The sequence below is a fragment of the Aegilops tauschii genome, chromosome 4 (assembly GCF_002575655.3).
Source record: "Aegilops tauschii subsp. strangulata cultivar AL8/78 chromosome 4, Aet v6.0, whole genome shotgun sequence".
Classification (NCBI taxonomy): Eukaryota; Viridiplantae; Streptophyta; class Magnoliopsida; order Poales; family Poaceae; genus Aegilops; species Aegilops tauschii.
The window spans coordinates 315,899,898-315,914,985 of NC_053038.3; positions in this window are offsets into that span (position 1 = coordinate 315,899,898).

Sequence of the window (15,088 nt, forward strand, 5' to 3'; positions counted from 1 at the left end):
CAAAATATGTGTATACCCATTAGAGGAAGGAAAAGGTCCCATGTAATAAAATCCCCAAACATAAAATGGTTCAACAGCAAGAGAATAGTTCATAGGCATTTCTTGACGCTTACCAATATTACCTATTCTTTGGCATTCATCACAAGATGAGACATACTTACGAGCATCCTTGAAGAGAGTAGGCCAATAAAATCCAGATTGCAATACCTTATGAGCAGTTCTATCTCCAGCATGATGCCCTCCATATGGTTCAAAGTGACATTTCCGTAGGATTTGTCCCTGTTCATGCTCAGGTACACAACGTTTAATAATACCATTGTAACGCCCGGATAATTATGCTACAATAATCCCATGCTAATGATGCCACATCACCGCAATTACTGTTGTTAACCTCGCGATGATTCAATCACATTCCATTTCAATTTCAAAATTAAATCAAAAGGCAAAAGTAAATAAAAGAAAAGGAGAAGGCAAAAAAAGCAGTAAAAGAGAGAAGCCCCTTCCCCCACTGGGCCGTGGCCCAGCTGGACCACCAGACCACCTGGCCGGCCCACCTCTCTCTCTCTCCCTTACCCCCCCCCCCCCACCCCCACGCACCGAAAATATCTAGACAGATCCCCCACTCTCCCCACGTCTTCCTCTCGCTCCCCTCCTCTCGATTGGATCGGGATCGAGACCGATCCCGTCCTCGACGCCCTCACCCCAGTGCCCCGTCGCCGCCCGTCCACCGGCGCCACCTCGCCGGAAGCCTTGCCCTCCTCCCGAAGCCCCCCCTCGCCGCGATGCCTCGGACACCACTACCTCGTCCCGATCTGGCGCCGCGCCGCCCCGACGCTGCCTCGCCTCCCCGTCGCCGGAAACGCATCTCCCGCCCCTCCCCGAGCATACTTTGCACAACTACAGGGCCCCGGTGAGGCCTCGACCGTCTTTGCTCCGTTCCCCAGTGATCCGGTCGCTGCTGTTGCCGCCGCGGGACCTCGCCGGGCTGGCGACTGTCGCTGCCCGCCATGGCCTCGCCTCCGCAGCCACCCTATGTTGCATGTTGCTGCTTTGCGCTGCTGCCGTGTCGCTGCAGCCGCCCACCCCCGCCTCCCCGTGACCGCTCCGCCCCTCGCCGTCTCTGGCCACTGCCCGCTCGCGCCAGACTCCCCCACCGCGCTGCTCGCCCCCACGTGCTTCCGCCGAAGCCCCCCCCCAGCTCACCGACCTCGCCGCGCCGCCCGGCGGGCTTCCCCGTCGCCGGTGGCCTCGCCCCGCGCTCGGGCGCAGCGCGCCTCGAGCACGGGCGCCCGCACCAGTTAAACGCCCGCCCCGCAAGGCCCCTGTGCCACTGACCTATGGGCCCTAGCGCCCTGGCTTTTACAAAAAAATGTGTTTAAAGAAAATTTAGATAAATAGTTTAATTAATTAATAAGTAAATTAATTAAACTTAATTAAAGTAATCAGGTAGGTTAATTAGCCTAATTAACTTGATTAGTTAATTAAAACTATTAATTAGTTGTTAGTCTATGACAGAACGGTCCCACACGTCAGGGTTGACTTTGGTCAACTCTGTTGACTGCTGACGTCATGATGATGTCATGCTGATGCAATAACTCCAATTTAGAATTAATAATTAAATTCAAGGTATTGTTAAAACTTTAATAATTCATAATAAATAATCCGTAACTCGGATGAAAAAGTTTTCATGAAAGTTGCTCAGAACGACGAGACGAATCCGAATACGCGGTCCGTTCGTCCGCCACACATCCCTAGCATAGCGATCATGCAACTTTTCCCCTCCGTTTCATCTGTCCGAAAAATGCAAACTTCGGGAAAACTTTCCCGGATGTTTCCCCCCTTCCACGGTATCGTGTAACGCCGCGTCAGAACACCTCTAACACCGCTTATTGTCTTGTCATGCATCTGTTTGCTATGTATTTACTGTTTCTTCCCCCTCTTCTCTCCGGTAGACCCCGAGATCGCTGCTGATGCCCCTTTGATTGCCTACGTCGACAACGACCCCTTCTTCCCTTTCAGCGGAGCTTCCAGGCAAGCCCCCCTTTGATCATCCCGATATCGCCCATTCCATTCTATCATGCTTGCATTAGATTTTGCTACTATTATTGTTTGCTCCTATTCTGATGCATAGCCTGCTTTTGTACCTGCTATTGTTACCTACCTGCTTATCCTAAACTGCTTAGTATAGGTTGGTTAGTGATCCATCAGTGCCCCCCACCTTGTCCTTGGTGCCCCTGCTTCATCATCGACGACTCGATCAACGTGATCGACGAGCAGAGCCCGACACCTCACATCACATCACGTCCCTTTTGTTGCTTGACTCTGCAGAGCTACTATCGAGTGCCGAGGGTGATCCCTCATAACGCACTCCTGATGATAATTCTGTAGTGTAGCTATTCGGTCGTGGTCATCGAGGGTGATTTCCTCTTTCACCATTCCCGATACAGCTCTGTCGTGCAACACCTCAAGTGTGAACCTCGAGGGTGGTCCCTCTTACGTTCACCTTGATGATTACATTGAGTGGAATCCTCCGGGGGTGATTCCTCGGGTTTTCCCCTTGATGTCTGGACACACCGTTACCTTGACTTTACTTGAGACCTTGGTGGAAGTCGGGCGGGCCCGGAGAGCACCCGCAAGATGGTTGCGAGGCACGGCCGGGAAGTTAGGCAGCCCTCGAGTGGGCTGGGCTTGCCCTTGCCGTATTTCCTCGAGACGGGGCGACGGGGTCACATTATCATGAGTCTCTGCTCGTCTCCGCAAGCTAATAATACACTATGGTTTGGGTATTTGTTCTGAGTTGGCCTTTGGCCTTTACGCACTAACCACCAGGCGAGAATAGTTATGGGCCTCGACGACGTAGTATCAGCCGAAGCATGGTCAGACATCCAGTTCAGCATTGCGGCACAGTCGGATCGTGCTGGCCATCCGAGGCAGTGCTGGTATTCACCCTGCGCACAACGATCCAGAGTGCAACGGGCGATGGGCCCAGACCCCGGAGCGCTTAGGATGTAGACCGGCGGGGACCTCTCTGCTGAGCCTAGGTAGGGCTACACCGTGTTGATTTTCCGAGGCCGGGCATTGACCCAGAAAAGTGTGTCCGGCCAGAGTAATCAAGCGTGTTGGAAAACGTGGTGCTCCCCTGCAGGGAAGATACATATTCGAATACCGTGTCCACGGTAATGGACGTTCAGACTTATATCTTGATCTAATACAACTAGAAATGGATACTTAAGATATGTGGCTCCGGGATCGCTTTCTCGCAGGGAGTCGAGAAAGGATCTCTGGGCATTAATGCTACAACATGCTTGTTAATATAAACTGCTATTCTTTACTCTTCTACATGCTGCAAGATGCTTGGAGCTGCTTGAAGATGCTAGTCTTCGATAGGCTAGGACTTCCCCCCCTATTCTGGCATTCTGTAGTTCAGTCCACAGATACAATCCTTTCATTTGATACCAATGCATACTTAGTTTAGATCTGATGCTTGCGAGTACTTTGGATGAGTACTCACGGTTGCTTTGCTACCCCCTTTTCCCCCCTTCTTCCTTCTTTTCCGGTTGTTGCAACCAGATGATGGATCCCTGGAGCCAGATGCCACCGCTGACGGATGCTACTACATGGAGACCGCCGACGACCAGGAGTAGTTAGGAGGTCCCAGGCAGGAGGCCTTGCCTCTTTGATCGTTGTTGCTTTTGTGTTTGCCTTCTTAAGGCAGTCTTGTCTAACTTATGTTTGTACTCAGATATTGTTGCTTCCGCTGACTCTTGTGTATCGAGCTTGTATTCGAGCTCTCGAGGCCCCTGGCTTGTAATATGAAGCTTGTATTATTTTAATTTGTGTCTAGAGTTGTGTTGTGATATCTTCCCGTGAGTCCCGGATCATGGTCGTACACATTTGCGTGTATGATTAGTGTACGGTCGAATCGGGGGCGTCACAACCATCTACTCCTTCTTTATAAAGATGTGGGTCATCCCAAAAGTAATGTCTTAAATCATAGGATAATTTTTTCTTTTGTTGGTATGTAAAGCTAGGTGGTAAATACTTAGCAACAATGTAATTAGCATAGTCAGCATACCAAGGAGTACTATTAGCAACATTTATTGCGGCTAACTGCTCATCAGGGAAACTATCATCAATAGGTAGTGGGTCATCAAGCACATTTTCAAGACTAGACAAGTTATCAGCTACTGGGTTCTCAACTCCTTTCTATCAATAATTTGCAAATCAAATTCTTGTAACAAGAGAACCCAACGAATAAGTCTAGGTTTAGCATCTTTCTTTTCCATAAGATATTTAATAGCAGCATGGTCGGTGTGAACAGTTACTTTGGAATCAACAATATAAGGTCTAAACTTGTCACAAGCAAACACCATTGCTAAGAATTCTTTTTCAGTAGTAGCATAATTTCTTTGACCACTGTCTAGAGTTTTACTAGCATAATGAATAACATTCAATGTCTTATCAACTCTTTGTCCTAGAACATCATGATAACCCACAAGTATAGGGGATCAATTGTAGCCTCTTTCGATAAGTAAGAGTGTCGAACCCAACGAGGAGCTAAAGGTAGAACAAATATTCCCTCAAGTTCTATCGACCACCGGTACAACTCTGCGCACGCTTAACGTTCGCTTTACCTAGAACAAGTATGAAACTAGAAGTACTTTGTAGGTGTTGTTGGACAGGTCTGCAAGATAATAAAGAGCGCATAAATAAAAACTAGGGGCTGTTTAGATGAAGACACAACTAAATTAGTTTTAGTAAAGATCTTTTTCTCACGAGAAAGTTATTTGTCCCTAGGCAATCGATAACTAGAATCACTATTACAATTTTATTTGAGGGAGAGGCATAAGCTAACATACTTTCTCTTCTTGGATCATATGCACTTATGATTGGAACTCTAGCAAGCATCCGCAACTACTAAAGATCATTAAGGTAAAACCCAACCATAGCATTAAAGCATCAAGTCCTCTTTATCCCATACGCAACAACCCCCTTACTCGGGTTTGTGTTTCAGTCACTCACGCAACCCACTATAAGCGAATCATGAACGTATTGCAACACCCTACAGTGGGAATCCCTCACGCTTGCGCGACACGGAGAGCACCATAGGACAGCACCAATCATAAAACATGCAACTCAAACCAATCACGATCATCAATTAACCCATAGGACAAAACGGATCTACTCAAACATCATAGGATAGCCATACATCATTGGGAAATAATATATAGCGTTGAGCACCATGTTTAAGTAGAGATTACAGTAGGTAAAAGAGGGGTTACACCGCTGCATAGGGGGGGGGGAAGAGTTGTTGATGACGGCGGTGAAGTTGTTGGCGAAGATTGCGGTGATGATGATGGCCCCGGCGGCGTTCCGGCGCCACCGGAAGCGACGGGGAGAGAGCCCCCCTCCTTCTTCTTCTTCCTTGACCTTCTCCCTGGATGGGAGAAGGTTTTCCCCTCTGGTCCTTGGTCTCCATGGCATGGGAGGGGCGAGATCCCCTCCGAGATTGGATCTGTCTCTCTGTCTCTCTCTGTTTCTGCGTTCTGGATTCTGCCCTTTCACCGTTTCTTTTATAACCGGAGATCCGTATCTCCGATTGGATTGAAACCTTCGCCACGATTTTTTCCCAAAAATTAGCTTTCTTGCGGCAAAAGAAGAGCAGCAACCGCCATACAAGGTGCCCACGAGGGTCAGGGGCGCGCCTGTCCCCCTAGGGTGCTCCCCCCTGCCTCGTGGCCCCCTCGGGCACTGTCTCACGTTGATTCTTCTTCCTAGATATCACAAATATTCCAAAAATATTCTCCGTCCGTTTTTATCCCGTTTGGACTCCATTTGATATGGGATTTCTGCGAAACATAAAACATGCAACAAACAGGAACTGGCACTGGGCACTGGATCAATATGTTAGTCCCAAAAATAGTATAAAAAGTTGCCAAAAGTATATGAAAGTTGTATAATATTGGCATGGAACAATCAAAAATTATAGGTACGACGGAGACGTATCAGCATCCCCAAGCTTAATTCCTGCTCGTCCTCGAGTAGGTAAATGATAAAAAGATAATTTTTGATGTGGAATGCTACCTAGCATAATCTTGATCATGTAATCTAATCATGGCATGAATATTAAGACACGAGTGATTCAAAGCAATGGTCTATCATTTGACAGTAAGACAATAATACTTCAAGCATACTAATAAAGCAATCATGTCTTCTCAAAATAACATGGCCAAAGAAAGTTATCCCTACAAAATCATATAGTCTGGCTATGCTCCATCTTCACCACACAAAATATTCACATAAGGCACATCCCCGATGACAAGCCGAGCAATTGGTTCATACTTTTAACGCGCTTCAGCCTTTTCAACCCTCATGCAATACATGAGCGCGCCATGGACATAGCACTATGGGTGGAATAGAATATGATGATGGAGGTTGTGTGGAGAAGACAAAAAAGGAGAAAGTCTCACATCGACGAGGCTAATCAACGGGCTATGGAGATGCCCATCAATTGATGTAAATGTGAGGAGTAGGGATTGTCATGCAACGGATGCACTAAGAGCTATAAGTGTATGAAAGCTCAAACTGGGAACTAAGTGGGTGTGCATCCAACTTGCTTGCTCATGAAGACCTCGGGCATTTGAGGAAGCCCATCATCGGAATATACAAGCCAAGTTCTATAATGAAAATTCCCACTAGTATATAAAAGTGATAACTCAAGAGACTCTATATATGAAGAACATGGTGCTACTTTGAAGCACAAGTGTGGTAAAAGGATAGTAACATTGCCCCTTTTTCTTCTTCTTTTTTGCGGGCTTCTTTGGCCCCTTTTTTTATTTAGGCTTCTTTGGCCTCTCTTTTTTTCTTGGGGCAATGCTCTAATAATGATGATCATCACACTTTTATTTACTTACAACTCAATATTACAACTCGATACTAGAACAAAGATATGACTCTATATGAATGCCTCCGGCGGTGTACTGGGATGTGCAATGATCTAGCGTAGCAATGACATCAAAAAACGGACAAGCCATGAAAACATCATGCTAGCTATCTTTCGATCATGCAAAGCAATATGACAATAAATGCTCAAGTCATGTATATGATGATGATGGAAGTTGCATGGCAATATATCTCGGAGTGGCTATGGAAATGCCATGATAGGTAGGTATGGTGGCTGTTTTGAGGAAGATATAATGAGGCTTATGTGTGATAGAGCGTATCGTATCACGAGGTTTGGATGTACCGGCAAAGTTTGCACCAACTCTCGAGGTGAGAAAGGGAAATGCACGGTACCGAAGAGGCTAGCAATGATGGAAGGGTGAGAGTGCGTATAATCCATGGACTCACATTAGTCATAAAGAACTCATATACTTATTGCAGTTTATTAGCCCTCGAAGCAAAGTACTACTACGCATGCCCCTAGGGGGATAGATTGGTAGGAAAAGACCATCGCTCGTCCCCGACCGCCACTCATAAGGAAGACAATCAATAAATACCTCATGCTCCAACTTCGTTACATAACGGTTCACCATACGTGCATGCTACGAGAATCACAAACTTCAACACAAGTATTTCTACAATCCACAACTACCCGCTAGCATGACTCTGATATCACCATCTTTATATCGCAAAACTATTGCAAGGAATCAAACATATCATATTCAGTGATCTACGAGTTTTATGTAGGATTTTATGACTAACCATGTGAATGACCAATTCCTATCAACTCTCCAAATAGATATAAGTGAAGCAAGAGAGTTTAATTCTTTCTACAAAAGATATGCCCACGCTCTAACAAATATAAGTGAAGCAAAAGAGCATTCTACAAATGGCAGTTTTCTATTTGAAGAGAAACATGCAATCCATACTTCAAATGATTGGAACTCTAGCAAGCATCCGCAACTACTAAAGATCATTAAGGTAAAACCGAACCATAGCATTAAAGCATCAAGTCCTCTTTATCCCATACGCAACAACCCCCTTACTCGGGTTTGTGTTTCAGTCACTCACGCAACCCACTATAAGCGAATCATGAACGTATTGCAACACCCTACAGCGGGAATCCCTCATGCTTGCGCGACATGGAGAGCACCATAGGACAGCACCAATAATAAAACATGCAACTCAAACCAATCACGATCATCAATTAATCCATAGGACAAAACGGATCTACTCAAACATCATAGGATAGCCATACATCATTGGGAAATAATGTATAGCGTTGAGCACCATGTTTAAGTAGATATTACAGCGGGTAAAAGAGGGGTTACACCGCTGCATAGAGGGGGGAAGAGTTGGTGATGACGACGGTGAAGTTGTTGGTGAAGATTGCGGTGATGATGATGGCTCCGGCGGTGTTCCGGCGCCACCGGAAGCGAGGGGGAGAGAGCCCCCCTCCTTATTCTTCTTCCTTGACCTTCTCCCTAGATGGGAGAAGGGTTTCCCCTCTAGTCCTTGGTATCCATGGCATGGGAGGGGCGAGAGCCCCTCCGAGATTGGATCTGTCTCTCTGTCTCTCTCTGTTTCTGCGTTCTGGATTCTACCCTTTCACCGTTTCTTTTATAACCGGAGATCCGTAACTCTGATTGGATTGAAACCTTCGCCATGATTGTTTTATGAAAATTAGCTTTCTTGCGGCATGAAGAGCAGCAACCGCCTTACGGGGTGCCCACGAGGGTCAAGGGCGCGCCCCCTGCCTCGTGCCCCCCTCGGGCACCGTCTCGCGTTGATTCTTCTTCCCAGATATCACAAATATTCCAAAAATATTCTCCATCCGTTTTTATCCCGTTTGGACTCCATTTGATATGGGGTTTCTGCAAAACATAAAACATGCAACAAACAGGAACTGGCACTGGGCACTGGATCAATATGTTAGTCCCAAAAATAGTATAAAAAGTTGCCAAAAGTATATGAAAGTTGTATAATATTGGCATGGAACAATCAAAAATTCTAGATACGACGGAGACGTATCACAGCACCAACAGCATAATCACTGGCATCACACATAATTTCAAAAGGCAAGTTCCAATCAGGTGGTTGGACAATAGGTGCAGTAATTAAGGCTTTCTTGAGTGTTTCAAAGGCTTCTAAACAATCATCATAAAAAATAAAAGGGGTATCCTTTTGCAAAAGATTAGTGAGGGGCCTAGAAATTTTAGAGAAGTCTTTAATAAACCTCCTATAGAAACCAACATGACCTAGGAAACTATGAATACCTTTGATGTCCTTAGGACATGGCATTTTCTCAATTGCATCAACTTTAGCTTCATCCACTTCAATACCTTTTTCAGAAATTTTATGACCCAAGACAATGCCTTCATTAACCATAAAGTGGCACTTCTCCCAATTCAAGACAAGATTTGTTTGTTCACATCTCTGTAAAACTTGATCAAGATTGCTTAAACAATCATCAAAAGACTTCCCATAAACAGAAAAGTCATCCATGAGAACCTCAACAATCTTTTCACAAAAGTCAGAGAATATAGCCATCATGCATCTTTGAAAGGTAGCAGGTGCATTACATAAACCAAAAGGCATACGTCTATAAGCATAGGTTCCAAAAGGACAAGTAAAAGTGGTCTTTTCTTGATCAGGTTGAGAAACAGGTATTTGTGAAAAGCCAGAGTATCCATCAAGGAAGCAAAAGTGTGTGTGCTTAGATAATCTTTCAAGCATTTGATCAATAAAAGGCAAGGGGTAATGATCTTTTCTAGTAGCTTTATTTAATTTTCTAAAATCAATTACCATTCTATAGCCTGTAACAATTCTTTGTGGAATAAGTTCATTCTTATCATTAGGAACAACAGTAATACCTCCCTTCTTAGGGACACAATGGACAGGACTTACCGATCTCCTATTAGCTATAGGATAGATTATACCTGCTTCCAGAAGTTTTAATATTTCCGTTCTTACCACCTCTTTCATCTTCGGATTTAACCGGCGTTGATGATCAACAACTGGTTTAGCATCAGGTTCCGTATTAATTTTGTGCTGACATAGAGTGGGACTAATGCCCTTTAAATCATCAAGAGTATATCCAATGGCAGCTCAGTGCTTCCTTAGAACTTTCAATAATCTTTCTTCTTCATGTTCTGAAAGGTTAGCACTGATAATAACAGGATATATTTTCTTTTCATCAAGATAAGCATATTTCAAAGTGTCTGGCAATTGTTTTAATTCAAACACAGGATCACCTTTAGGTGGAGGAGGACCTCCTAGAGTTTCAATAGGAAAATTGTGTTTAAGTAGAGGACGTTGTCCAAAGAAAATATTATCTATTTCATTTATTTCATGCATATGTAAATCATTTTCATGGTCTAGCAATTATTGTTCTAAAGGATTAGTAGGTGGCACGGCCATAGAAGCAAGACCAATTAATTCATCCTTACTAGGCAATTCTTTTTCATGATGATTTCTGCTAAACTTGGAAAAATTAAACTCATGAGACTCATCACCAAAGCTAACACCCACAGTTTGTTTCTGGCAATCTACCTTATCATTAACTGTGTTCAAGAAAAGTCTACCAAAGATAATGGGACAGAAGTCATCTTGCGGGGTACCAAGAACAAGAAAAGCACTAGCATATTTTATTTTTCCACACAAGACTTCAACATCTCTAATAATCCCACAAGGTGATATGGTGTCTCTATTAGCAAGTTTAATAGTAACATCTATGTCTTCTAACTCTGTAGGTGCTATGTCTTCTCTAATGTCTTGATATAACTTGTAAGGAATAGCACTGACACTAGCACCCATGCCACATAAACCATGATAACAGTGATCTCCTATTTTAACTGAGATGACAGGCACGCCAACAACTGGTCTGTGTTTTCATCAGGTTTAGCAATTCTAGCAGCTTCTTTGTTGAAGTAAATAACATGCCCATCCACATCTTCTTCTAAGAGATCTTTAACCATAGCAATATTAGGTTCAATTCTAATTTGTTCATCTGGTTTAGGTGTTCTGACAAAGCTTTTGTTAACCACAGTTGCAATTTTAGCATGTTCCTTTATCCTAACAGGAAAAGGGGGTTTCTCAAAAAAAGCAGTAGGAACAACTAGATCAATATTATAGAGTATAGTTTCTTCTTTAACTGGTACCGGTTCTTTAATTTCTTCTTTAATAGGTGGGTGATATTTAAGTCATTCCTCTTTAGGGAGTTCAACATGAGTAGCAAATGATTCACAAAAGGAGGCTAATATCTCAGAGTCAAGTCCATATTTAGTGCTAAACTTTTGAAAAGCATCGGTATCCACAAAAGATTTAACACAATCATACTTAAGCTTTATACCTGACTCTTTACCTTCGTCGAGTTCCCAATCTTCAGAGTTGTGTTTAATTCTTTCCAAAAGATCCCACTGGAATTCAATAGTTTTCTCCATAAAAGAACCAGCACAAGAAGTATCCAGCATTGTTTGATCATTACGAGAAAGCCGAGCATAGAAGTTCCGAATAATAATTTCCCTTGAGAGCTCATGATTGGGGCATGAATATAACATTGACTTAAGCCTCCCCCAAGCTAGAGCGATACTTTCTCCTTCACGAGGCCAAAAATTATATATATAATTCCGATCACGATGAACTAGATGCATAGGATTAAATTTTTGGTGAAATTCTAATTTTAAACGATTCCAATTCCATGATCCAATATCATCGCATAGCCTATACCATGCCAATGCCTTTCCCTTCAAAGATAAAGGGAAAACCGTTTTCATCACCTCATCCCTGGGTAAACCTGCAAGCTTAAACAATCCACAAATTTGTTCTACATGTATCAAGTGCATATCAGGATGTTCGATTCCATCTCCTGCATAAGGATTAGCTAGCAGTTGTTCTATCATACCCGAAGGAATTTCATATTCAATATTTTCAGTAGGTGCAGTAGGTTGAGGGGTAGCTAATTGTGGTTCTGGACGAGGTGAAGATACCCCGAACAAACCCCTCAAAGGATTGTTTTCCATAGTAACAAGTGACAATAAATTTTAGCACAATATATAAATGTTTCCTTACCGAATTCCACTTACCAAAGGTGCTTCACTCCCCGGCAACAGCGCCAGAAAATAGCCTTGATGACCCACAAGTATAGGGGATCAATTGTAGCTCTTTTTGATAAGTAAGAGTGTCGAACCCAACGAGGAGCAGAAGGAAATGACAAGTAGTTTTCAGTAAGGTAATGTCTGCAAGTGCTGAAATTGTAAGTAGCAGAGTAGTTTGATAGCAAGATAATTTGTAACGAGCAAGTAACGATAATAGTAACAACTATGCAGCAAGGTAGCCCAATCCTTTTGAGGCAAATGACATACCAAAACGATCTCTTATGATAAGCAAAGCGTTCTTGAGGATACACGGGAATTTCATCTAGTCACTTTCATCATGTTGGTTTGATTTGTGTTCGCTACTTCGATAATTTGATATGTGGGTGGACCGGTGCTTAGGTGTTGTTCTTACTTGAACAAACCTCCTACTTATGATTAACCCTCCCGCAAGCATCCACAACTACGAGAAAGTATTAAGGATAAGTCCTAACTATAGCATTAAACTCTAGGATCCAATCGGTCCCTTACGGAATAGTGCATAAACTGGGGTTTAGGTTTCTGTCACTCTCGCAACCCACCATCTAATTACTACTCCACAATGCATTCCATTAGGCCCAAATATGGTGAAGTGTCATGTAGTCGACGTTCACATGACACCACTAAGGGAATCACAACATACATACCATCAAAATATCGAACACATATCAAATTCACATGATTACTTGCAACATGATTTATCCCGTGACCTCAAGAACAAAAGTAACTACTCACAATCAACAAACATGCTCATGATCAGAGGGGTATTAATATGCATAATGGATCTGAACATATAATGTTCCACCAAATAAACCATATAGTAATCAACTACAAGATGTAATCAACACTACTAGTCACCCCCTAGCAACAATCTATAGTTCCGGTAACAAGATTGAATACAAGAGATGAACTAGGGTTTGAGATGAGATGGTGCTGGTGAAGATGTTGATGGAGATTGCCCTCCCCAAGATGGGAGAGTTGTTGGTGATGATGACGATGATTTCCCCTCCGGGAGGGAAGTTCCCCTGGCGGAATCGCTCCGCTGGAGGGCAAAAGTGCTCCTGCCCAAGTCCCACCTCGAGACGGCGACGCTCCGTCCCGAAATTATTTTTCTATTTTTTCTAGGTCAAAACCACTTATATACCAGAAGATGGACACCGGAGGTGGGCCGAGGAGGGCACAATACATCAGGGCGCGCCAAGGGGGCCTGGCGCGCCCAGGTGGGTTGTGCCCACCTGGTGGCCCCCCTCTGGTGTTTATTGGCTCCAATCTTTTTTAAATAATCCATAAAAAAATCCCCATCAAGTTTCAGCCCATTTGGAGTTGTGCAGAATAGGTAGCCTGACGTAGCTTTTTCAGGTCTAGATTTCCAGCTGCCGGAATTCTCCCTCGTTGTGTGTACCTTGCAAATTATGGGAGAAAAGGCATTAGAATTACTCCAAAAAACATTATTATGGATAAAAACAGTGTAAATAGCAGTAAGAAAACATGATGCAAAATGGACGTATCATACCGCGGCTACTTTCGTGGCTACTTCCGCTCCAGACCAAAAACTCATCATAAGTCCAGCGGTGGTAGGCATTAGTTGCTTTGGTGGGATTTGGCAGAGAAGGACTTGGGCACTCCGTGTGCCCTTGCCATTGCATTTGGTGCATCAGTTGGAGTTCTCCACGGTGATACGTTGTTACGCCCAATATGCGACCCTATCCGAGAGGAACTCGAAGGTCCCACCAATGATAGACCCGCATATTGAAACGCTTTTGCAAGGTGGATATCATTACATCAACATTACATAATAGATGGGGATACATACAAGGCATACAAATGCCGCAAGAATACATCAATAAACATGAGAACAACATCCGACTACGGATGAAACATAAACAGAAACTCAAACGACATCCACCCTGCTAGCCCAGGCTGCCGACCTGGAACCTATCCCCTGATCGAAGAAGAAGCAGTAGAAGAACTCCAAAACAAGTAACATCGCTCTCGCGTCATGATCATCGCAAAACCTGTACCTGCAACTGTTGTTGTAGTAATTTGTGAGCCACGAGGACTCAGCAATCCCATTACCATGGGTATCAAGACTAGCAAAGCTTAATGGGTATGGAAAGGATAAGTGGTGAGGTTGCAGCAGCGACTAAGCAATGTATGGTGGCTAACATACGCAAACAAGAGCGAGAAGAGAAGCAAAGGAACGGTCGTCAACTAGTAATGATCAAGAAGTGATCCTGAACTCCTACTTACGTCAAACATAACCCATAAACCGTGTTCACTTCCCGGACTCCGCCGAAAAGAGACCATCACGGTTACACACGCGGTTGATGCGTTTTATTTAAGTCAAGTGTCAAGTTCTCTACAACCGGACATTAACAAATTCCCATCTGCCACATAACCGCGGGCACGGCTCTCGAAAGTTTATACCCTGCAGGGGTGTCCCAACTTAGCCCATTATAAGCTCTCACGGTCAACGAAGGATATTCCTTCTCCCGGGAAGACCCGATCAGTCTCGGAATCCCGGTTTACAAGACATTTCGACAATGGTAAAACAAGACCAGCAAAGCCGCCCGATGTGTTGACAATCCCGATAGGAGTCGCACGTATCTCGTTCTCAGGACACACCGGATAAGCGAAGCGTACAGGTACCGACGTAACCCAAGTTGCCAAGGGATGGTCCCACACGGTGCTCTAGTTTGGACCAACACTTAGACAAGCACTGGCCCAGGGGGGTTAAATAAAGATGACCCTCGGGATGCGCGACTCCCAAGGGAAAAAGGCTAGGTGAGGCAAATGTAAAACCAAGGTTGGGCCTTGCTGGAGGAGTTTTATTCAAAGCGAACTGTCAAGGGGGTCCCATAAATCACCCAACCGCGTAAGGGACGCAAAATCAAGGAACATAACACCGGTATGACGGAAACTAGGGCGGCAAGAGTGGAACAAAACACCAGGCATAAGGCCGAGCCTTCCACCCTTTACCAAGTATATAGATGCATTAATTAAATAATAGAATA